The 10,000-nt window shown below is 60.6% G+C and overlaps 1 non-coding gene across 1 annotated transcript; it reads left to right on the top strand.

The window, feature by feature from the left end:
* Positions 1–7,381: 7,381 nt before the first annotated feature.
* Positions 7,382–9,196, top strand: LOC142790701 (small subunit ribosomal RNA). Its single transcript, XR_012889714.1, has one exon. It is a non-coding gene; the product is annotated as a small subunit ribosomal RNA (ribosomal RNA).
* Positions 9,197–10,000: the final 804 nt, after the last annotated feature.

Below are 10,000 nucleotides of genomic sequence, written 5' to 3'. Positions count from 1 at the left end.
CCGGCTGACGCGGTTTCGTGCCGCCCCGGCAGACGCGGTTTTCGCGCCGCCCCGGCTGACGCGGTTTCGTGCCGCCCCGGCAGACGCAGTTCGGACTTAGCACTTTTCGGCTGTGCCTGGCTGGCGGCCCACTCACTCGATCGCCATGTCTGTTTGCCACAGTTTTCCCGGTGGTGCCGCACCCGGGCTCGCCCCGGCAGACGCGTTTTTTTTTTTCTTTCGCCCCGGCTGACGCAGTTTTCGCGCCGCCCCGGCTGACGCGGTTTCGTGCCGCCCCGGCAGACGCGGTTTTTTGCGCCGCCCCGGCTGACGCGGTTTTTGCCGCCCCGGCTGACGCAGTTCGGACTTAGCACTTTTCGGCTGTGCCTGGCTGGCGGCCCACTCACTCGATCGCCATGTCTGTTTGCCACAGTTTTCCCGGTGGTGCCGCACCCGGGCTCGCCCCGGCTGACGCAGTTTTCGCGCCGCCCCGGCTGACGCGGTTTCGTGCCGCCCCGGCAGACGCGGTTTTCGCGCCGCCCCGGCTGACGCGGTTTCGTGCCGCCCCGGCAGACGCAGTTCGGACTTAGCACTTTTCGGCTGTGCCTGGCTGGCGGCCCACTCACTCGATCGCCATGTCTGTTTGCCACAGTTTTCCCGGTGGTGCCGCACCCGGGCTCGCCCCGGCTGACGCAGTTTTCGCGCCGCCCCGGCTGACGCGGTTTCGTGCCGCCCCGGCAGACGCGGTTTTCGCGCCGCCCCGGCTGACGCGGTTTCGTGCCGCCCCGGCAGACGCAGTTCGGACTTAGCACTTTTCGGCTGTGCCTGGCTGGCGGCCCACTCACTCGATCGCCATGTCTGTTTGCCACAGTTTTCCCGGTGGTGCCGCACCCGGGCTCGCCCCGGCAGACGCGTTTTTTTTTTTCTTTCGCCCCGGCTGACGCAGTTTTCGCGCCGCCCCGGCTGACGCGGTTTCGTGCCGCCCCGGCAGACGCGGTTTTTTTGCGCCGCCCCGGCTGACGCGGTTTTTGCCGCCCCGGCTGACGCAGTTCGGACTTGGCACTTTTTGGCTGAGCCTGGCTGGTGGCCCACTCACTCGATCGCCATGTCTGTTAGCCACAGTTTTCCCGGTGGTGCCGCACCCGGGCTCGCCCCGGCTGACGCAGTTTTCGCGCCGCCCCGGCAGACGCGGTTTTCGCGCCGCCCCGGCTGACGCGGTTTTTGCCGCCCCGGCTGACGCAGTTCGGACTTAGCACTTTTTGGGCTGAGCCTGGCTGGCGGCCCACTCACTCGATCGCCATGTCTGTTTGCCACAGTCTTCCCGGTGGTGCCGCACCCGGGCTCGCCCCGGCAGACGCGTTTTTTTTTTCTTTCGCCCCGGCAGACGTGGTTCCCCCCCCCCCCCCTTTTCGCTCGCCCCGGCTGACGAGGTTTTCGCGCCGCCCCGGCTGACGCAGTTTTCGCGCCGCCCCGGCTGACGCGGTTTCGTGCCGCCCCGGCTGACGCGGTTTTCGCGCCGCCCCGGCTGACGCGGTTTTTGCGTCGCCCCGGCTGACACGGTTCGGACTTTGCACTTTTCGGCTGTGCCTGGCTGGCGGCCCACTCACTCGATCGCCATGTCTGTTTGCCACAGTTTTCCCGGTGGTGCCGCACCCGGGCTTGCCCCGGCAGACGCGTTTTTTTTTTTCTTTCGCCCCGGCTGACGCAGTTTTCGCCCCGCCCCGGCTGACGCGGTTTCGTGCCGCCCCGGCAGACGCGGTTTTTTGCGCCGCCCCGGCTGACGCGGTTTTTGCCGCCCCGGCTGACGCAGTTCGGACTTTGCACTTTTTGGCTGAGCCTGGCTGGCGGCCCACTCACTCGATCGCCATGTCTGTTTGCCACAGTTTTCCCGGTGGTGCCGCACCCGGGCTCGCCCCGGCAGACGCGTTTTTTTTTTCCTTCGCCCCGGCAGACGTGGTTCCCCCCCCCCTCCGTCTTTCTTTTTGTTTTTTTTTCGCCGCGGCTGAAGTGGATTTTTCGGTGCCTCGACGCCCCGGTAGTCGCGGTTTTTCCGTTTCCGCACGGCCCCGGCTGACGCTGCTCGGTCACAGTCGCCTTTTGTGAGGATTGCAGACTTCTTGAGCGCGGGTGTTTTTTTTTGTTGTTGTTGTTGTTTTATTACGCATTCGCTCCAGCAGACGCTGTTTAGACTTTTTGTTTCCTCTTTTATCCTGCGACGAGGTGACGAGGTTTATTCGGTGCCCCGCCGCCCCGGCTGAAGTGATTTTTCCTGTCCCGTGCCGCCCCGGCTGACGCGGTTGGGACTTCGCGTTTGTTCGGCCGCCACGGGTTTTGGCGCACTCGCTCGGTTGCTTGTTGTTGCCACTTGTTGCGAACCCAGGTTTCTTGAGCGAGCGCGGGCGTTTTTTCTTCCTTTCTTTCTTTGTTCTATGTGTTAGCGAATCGGCCTTTAATATCACACGAGGACTCACAACCAACAATTTTCAGTTTGAAGTGTAAAAAATCTGCAGGTGTTGACGTAACTGACTTGCCCCGTACCCTTGAGTACATCCATGAAGTTCTCGTAGTACTACTAAATCGCATTATTCCAAGTGGAGAAATTCCCATAAACTTGCAAACTTCTACACGAAAATCGGTGCGCGTGATAAAGTTGAAAATTATCGTCCGATATCAAATGTGCCTTCTATAACACAAATTCTAGGAAAAAAAAAAAACACTTGTTCGCCGTTTTCTGCGCCGTGACTGGCAGCACTCCGGCGAAGCGAAACGGGGTCGATTCGAGCACGATATCGGCGTCTTTCGACGTGCTCGCCGGCGACCGTCGCACGAGTACGTCGCACGAGCGCGTCTGCCGGGGCGCCGTTTGCGAAGCCGACGCAAAAGTGGGAACCGCCGCTCGGATGATCGCCGCTTTCGGCAGAGTGAGTGTTGGCACTCCGGGGAAGCGAAACAGCGTGAATGCGCCCACGAAATCGGCGTATTTTGAAGTGCCCGCCGGCGACCGTCGCACGAGTACGGTAAACCGCGTCAGCCGGGGCGTAGTTCGGGACGCCGACGAAAAAGTGGGAAGCGCAACTCGGATCTTCGCCGTTTTTGCAGGAGTGAGTGGCGGCCCTCCTGCGAGACCAAGAAGCATCGATTCGTGCACGAATTCGGCGCCTTTCGACGTGATCGCCGGCGACCGTCGCTCGAGTAGGGCAAACCGCGTCTGCCGGGGCGGGCTTCGGGACGCCGATGCGAAAGTGGGAAACGCTGCTCGGATGTTCGCCGTTTTTGGCCGAGTGAGTGCTGGCACTCGGGCGAAGCCAAACGGGGCCGATTACGGCACGATATCGGCGTCTTTCGACGTGCCCGGCGGCGACCGTCGCACGAGTACGGTAAACCGCGTCAGCCCGGGCGGAGTTCGGGACGCCGATGCGAAAGTGGAGAACGCCGCTCGGATCTTCGCCGTTTTTGGAGGAGTGAGTGGCGGCACTCCGGAGAAGCCAAGGAGCGCCAATTAGCGCACGATATCGGCGTCTTTCGACGCGCTCGCCGGCGACCGTCGGACGAGTAGGGCAAACCGCGTCTGCCGGGGCGGGGTTTACGACGCCGACGCAAAAGTGGGAACCGCCACTCGGATGTTGGCCGTTTTTGGCAGAGTGAGTGCTGGCACACCGGCGACGCGAAAGAGCGCGAAAGCGCCCACGAAAGTGGCGTATTTGGACGTGCTTGACGGCGACCGCTGCAGGAGTACGAAAAACCACGTCAGCCGGGGCGAGCGACCCACGGCGGTCTGGGTGCTTATCGCTGCTATTATAGGGGCACCCCGGCAGACGCAGAAAAAAAAAAATTTTTTTCGACCTTCTTTTTTGCTGGTCGAGCTCGGGTAACCCAGGTCGCAATGGGAGCCGCGCACGAAAGCGGCGTCGCGAGACGCGTTCGCGGTCGCTAGTCGCACGAGCTCGGCAACCGCGTCAGCCGGCGCGGAGTTCGGGATGCCGACGGCTAAGTGGGTACCGCTGCTCGGATGTTCGCCGTTTTTGGCCGAGTGAGTGCTGGCACTCCGGCGAAGCGAAACGGGGCCGATTCGGGCACGATATCGGCGTATTTCGACGTGCTCGCCGGCGACCGTCGCACGAGTACGGCAAAGCGCGTCTGCCGGGGCGAGGTTTGCGATGCCGACGAAAAAGTGGGAAGCGCCGCTCGGATCTTCGCCGTTTTTGCAGGAGTGAGTGGCGGCCCTCCTGCGAGACCAAGAAGCATCGACTCGCGCACGATATCGGTGTCTTTCGACGTGCCCGCCGGCCACCGCCGCACGAGTACGGCAAACCGCGTATGCCGGGGCGGGGTTGGCGACGCCGACGCAAAAGTGGGAACCGCCACTAGGATGTTCGCCGTTTTTGGCAGAGTGAGTGCTGGCACACCGGCGACGCGAAAGAGCGCGAAAGCGCCCACGAAAGTGGCGTATTTGGACGTGCTTGACGGCGACCGCTGCAGGAGTACGAAAAACCACGTCAGCCGGGGCGAGCGACCCACGGCGGTCTGGGTGCTTATCGCTGCTATTATAGGGGCACCCCGGCAGACGCAGAAAAAAAAAATTTTTTTCGACCTTCTTTTTTGCTGGTCGAGCTCGGGTAACCCAGGTCGCAATGGGAGCCGCGCACGAAAGCGGCGTCGCGAGACGCGTTCGCGGTCGCTAGTCGCACGAGCTCGGCAACCGCGTCAGCCGGCGCGGAGTTCGGGATGCCGACGGCTAAGTGGGTACCGCTGCTCGGATGTTCGCCGTTTTTGGCCGAGTGAGTGCTGGCACTCCGGCGAAGCGAAACGGGGCCGATTCGGGCACGATATCGGCGTATTTCGACGTGCTCGCCGGCGACCGTCGCACGAGTACGGCAAAGCGCGTCTGCCGGGGCGAGGTTTGCGATGCCGACGAAAAAGTGGGAAGCGCCGCTCGGATCTTCGCCGTTTTTGCAGGAGTGAGTGGCGGCCCTCCTGCGAGACCAAGAAGCATCGACTCGCGCACGATATCGGTGTCTTTCGACGTGCCCGCCGGCCACCGCCGCACGAGTACGGCAAACCGCGTATGCCGGGGCGGGGTTGGCGACGCCGACGCAAAAGTGGGAACCGCCACTAGGATGTTCGCCGTTTTTGGCAGAGTGAGTGCTGGCACTCCGGCGAAGCGAAAGAGCGCGAATGCGCCCACGAAAGTGGCGTGTTTGGACGTGCTTGACGACGACCACCGCAGGAAAACGAAAAACCACGTCAGCCGGGGCGAGCGACCCATGGCGGTCTGGGTGCTTATCGCTGCTATTATAGGGGCACCCCGGAAGACGCAAAAAAAAAAAAAATTTTTTTTCGACATTCTTTTTTGCTCGTCGACCTCGGGTGACCCAGGTCGCAGTGGGAGCCGCGCACGAAAGCGGCGTCGCGAGACGGCTTCGCGGTCGCTAGTCGCACGAGCTCGGCAACCGCGTCTGCCGGGGCGGAGTTCGGGACGCCGACGGCTAAGTGGGAACCGCCGCTCGGATGTTCGCCGTTTGTGGCCGAGTGAGTGCTGGCACTCCGGCGAAGCCAAACGGGGCCGATTCCGGCACGATATCGGCGTCTTTCTACGTGCTCGCCGGCGACCGTCGCACGAGTACGGCAAAGTGCGTCTGCCGGGGCGGGGTTTGCGACGCGTACGCAATAGTGAGAACCGTCGCTCGGATGTTCGTCGTCTTTCGCCGAGCCAGTGCTGGCACTCCGGCGAAGCCGAACGGAGCCGATTCGGGCACGATATCGGCGTCTTTCCACGTGCTCGCCGGCGACCGTCGCACGAGTACGGTAAACCGCGTCAGCCGGGGCGGAGTTCGGGACGCCGATGCGAAAGTGGGAAGCGCCGCTCGGATCTTCGCCGTTTTTGGAGGAGTCAGTGGCGGCACTCCGGTGAAGCCAAGGTGCGCCAATTCGCGCACGATATCGGCGTCTTTCGACGTGCCCGCCGGCCACCGTCGCACGAGTACGGCAAACCTCGTCTGCCGGGGCGGGGTTTGCGACGCCGACGCAAAAGTGGGAACCGCCGCTCGGATGTTCGCCGTTTTTGGCAGAGTGAGTGCTGGCACTCCGGCGAAGCGAAAGAGCGTGAATGCGCCCACGAAAGTAGCGTATTTGGACGTGCTTGACGGCGACCGCCGCAGGAGTACGAAAAACCACGTCAGCCGGGGCGAGCGACCCACGGCGGTCTGGGTGCTTATCGCTGCTATTATAGGGGCACCCCGGCAGACGCAGAAAGAAAAAAAAAAAAAATGGGGACATGGCGTGCGTCACCGTGCGGCTTCGCAGCGTTGCCGAAGTCGCCGAGCCCTTCGACTGAGCCGAACGGCGGACAGGGAACGTTGGTCGGCCGTTCTAACCTGTCGGTGCCACGCCGAGACGTCGTTAAGGAAAACCGCGTCGTGGGCCTCTACGACGCCGTCGAGTCGTTGTACGTTTGGTGTCCAGCGTGTCGGCGGCGAGTAGCGGACACGTCGTTCACGACTTCGGTCTTTCGCAGTCGACGCGAACTTGCGGAGAGTCGTGGTGCCTCACGTTTTCGGCAGAAACCGCGGCGGAATTTTCCCGTGCGTGCGCGCACGACCTCGGTGCTGTGCCGTCAGCGTAGTGTTGCACAAACTCGTGGCCTACCCAAGGTGCGGTACGTTTGCGGCCGTATCCTCGGTGGGAATTTCGTGAGTAGGGTCGCAAATTCTACGACCTCGGCGGGTTTGAGAGCGACGTAGACTTGTGGCACGCTCAACGTGCCACACGTTTCGGGGCACACCCGCGGTGAAATTTTCTCGAGTACGCTCGTATTAGTGCCCAAGGAGGTCTGGGTACTTATCGCTGCTATTATGTAGGGGTTCTCGTGAGCGGCGTACGCGAAAGCGACCGGGTGTCTGATATGCGGCGGGCTTCGGCCTCGTCAAGCGTGTCCTCGGGTCTGCTCCAGGGGAATCCACGGCAGTCGTCTGCAGCCTCATCCGCTTGATGCGTTAGGGGCTGGTTGTCGGACGGTGCCGTTTTACCACGATATCGAGGTGTGTTCCGTGTCGTCCTCGGGCGATTCAGATGCGAAAGCGCCGAAGACGCGGGCGTGACCCGTCGTCTGGCGGCTTTGCAGTCTCGGCTCCGTTGCTAGTTCCGGCCGGTCCACCGACAGTGCAGCGGGCTTGGGCAACCCGCACGGCGCGACCGAGTCGATGCAACGAAAAAGAGCGAGCATGAACGTGCTTCTTGCCGCACGGCTCCCACTCGTCTTTCGGGAAGGTTGTGCCGTAGCGAGCTCGAACGCCGTCATCTCGGAGTGCAAAATAAGCGTGTTGGGGCGCCTGAAGGTGGCCTCCGCCGCACACAGACTGCGTCCGGCCCGCCGAAGGCGAGGACGGACGCGCAGTCGAACGATTACCTGGTTGATCCTGCCAGTAATCATATGCTTGTCTCAAAGATTAAGCCATGCATGTCTAAGTACATGCCGAAATAAGGCGAAACCGCGAATGGCTCATTAAATCAGTTATGGTTCCTTAGATCGTTTCTTCCTACTTGGATAACTGTGGCAATTCTAGAGCTAATACATGCAGTGAGCCTGGAGCCCTTTGGGTAACGGGTGCTTTTATTAGACCAAGATCGATCGGGTTTCGGCCCGTATTGTGTGGTGACTCTGGATAACTTTGTGCTGATCGCATGGCCACGAGCCGGCGACGTTTCTTTCAAGTGTCTGCCTTATCAACTTTCGATGGTAGGTTACTTGCTTACCATGGTTGTTACGGGTAACGGAGAATCAGGGTTCGATTCCGGAGAGGGAGCCTGAGAAACGGCTACCACATCCAAGGAAGGCAGCAGGCGCGCAAATTACCCACTCCCGGCACGGGGAGGTAGTGACGAAAAATAACAATACGGGACTCTTTTGAGGCCCCGTAATTGAAATGAGTACACTCTAAATCCTTTAACGAGGATCAATTGGAGGGCAAGTCTGGTGCCAGCAGCCGCGGTAATTCCAGCTCCAATAGCGTATACTAAAGCTGCTGCGGTTAAAAAGCTCGTAGTTGGATCTCAGTTCCAGACGAGTAGTGCATCTACCCGATGCGACGGCTCGGACTGAACATCATGCCGGTTCTTTCTTGGTGCACTTCATTGTGTGCCTCGAGATGGCCGGTGCTTTTACTTTGAAAAAATTAGAGTGCTCAACGCAGGCGAGTCGCCTGAATAAACTTGCATGGAATAATAGAACAAGACCTCGTTTCTGTTCTGTTGGTTTTTGGAATACGAGGTAATGATTAAGAGGGACGGACGGGGGCATTCGTATTGCGGCGCTAGAGGTGAAATTCTTGGACCGTCGCAAGACGAACTACTGCGAAAGCATTTGCCAAGAATGTTTTCATTGATCAAGAACGAAAGTCAGAGGTTCGAAGGCGATCAGATACCGCCCTAGTTCTGACCATAAACGATGCCAACCAGCGATCCGCCTGAGTTACTCAAATGACTCGGCGGGCAGCTTCCGGGAAACCAAAGTATTTGGGTTCCGGGGGAAGTATGGTTGCAAAGCTGAAACTTAAAGGAATTGACGGAAGGGCACCACCAGGAGTGGAGCCTGCGGCTTAATTTGACTCAACACGGGAAAACTTACCCGGCCCGGACACTGGGAGGATTGACAGATTGAGAGCTCTTTCTTGATTCGGTGGATGGTGGTGCATGGCCGTTCTTAGTTGGTGGAGCGATTTGTCTGGTTAATTCCGATAACGAACGAGACTCTAGCCTATTAAATAGGTGCGGGGTTCCCAGCACCTTACAACCTTCTTAGAGGGACAAGCGGCTCCTAGCCGCACGAAACAGAGCAATAACAGGTCTGTGATGCCCTTAGATGTCCGGGGCCGCACGCGCGCTACACTGAAGGAAGCAGCGTGTCTTTATCCCTGTCTGAAAAGACTGGGTAACCCGTGGAACTTCTTTCGTGATTGGGATAGGGGCTTGCAATTGTTCCCCTTGAACGAGGAATTCCCAGTAAGCGCGAGTCATAAGCTCGCGTTGATTACGTCCCTGCCCTTTGTACACACCGCCCGTCGCTACTACCGATTGAATGATTTAGTGAGGTCTTCGGACCGATGTCCGGCGCGGCCTTTCGGTTGCGCCGGTCTGTTGGAAAGATGACCAAACTTGATCATTTAGAGGAAGTAAAAGTCGTAACAAGGTTTCCGTAGGTGAACCTGCGGAAGGATCATTAACGGATTGTGAAGGGTGAGCGCCTCAGCTGCGTCTGCGCCCGACACTTTCTGCCGCTGACCCCGTTTGGACGCGGGGTCGGCTTTTCCCCACGGGGCTGCCTGAATGTGGAGCGGCACCCCGTGACAAATTGTTGCGCCCAGCGGACGCCAACACCGCGACCTTGGACGGTCGGCCAGGTGGCGGACGCGGGTACAAACGGCGCAACGCACTCATAGGTCGGCTTTCGACCCGCCACTGCACCGTGGCTCGAAGCGCTCGAAATGCGCGACCCGACCGCTGCGGGACCGCCTAGTACTGTAAACAGGAGCGGCGGAGCGCGAACGGCGAGTCGTGGTTACGTCGGTAGAAGGCGAGGCTGCGCGTTCCCGAAACGCCAGCCGAGTGCCCTCCCGACCGTTCGAGCGTGCAAGAACGAGACCCGACAATCGCGCGGCGACTGCCAAGTACGAGAGGAACGGCACAAGCGTCGGCGGTCGGTCAAGGAACTGGCGATGTGACGGGTCCGCTGTGCACCAGTGCATACCGTCCCGCCGTCCGCGGCAAGCGCCTCCGCGTCCTCGGGTGACGGAGGCTGCCGGTCGGTTCTTGCAGGCGAGGGATCTCGCTGGCACCGGTTCGCGTTGACGCGCGGCCGGTCATGGCACGGCGATGCGACGGCCGAGGTGCGCAGTACTCGATGGAGGAACCGCACGCTCCGATGACCGTCCCGCCCTCCGCGGCGTATGCGTACCGACCGTAATGGTTGCAGCAGCGCCGGCCGGCTTTTGAATTCGCCACACGAAACACGGTGCGAGATCGCGGT

This window comes from Rhipicephalus microplus, unplaced genomic scaffold, assembly GCF_043290135.1.
Source record: "Rhipicephalus microplus isolate Deutch F79 unplaced genomic scaffold, USDA_Rmic scaffold_117, whole genome shotgun sequence".
Taxonomy (NCBI): domain Eukaryota; kingdom Metazoa; phylum Arthropoda; class Arachnida; order Ixodida; family Ixodidae; genus Rhipicephalus; species Rhipicephalus microplus.
This window is presented reverse-complemented; position numbering and strand designations above follow the sequence as displayed.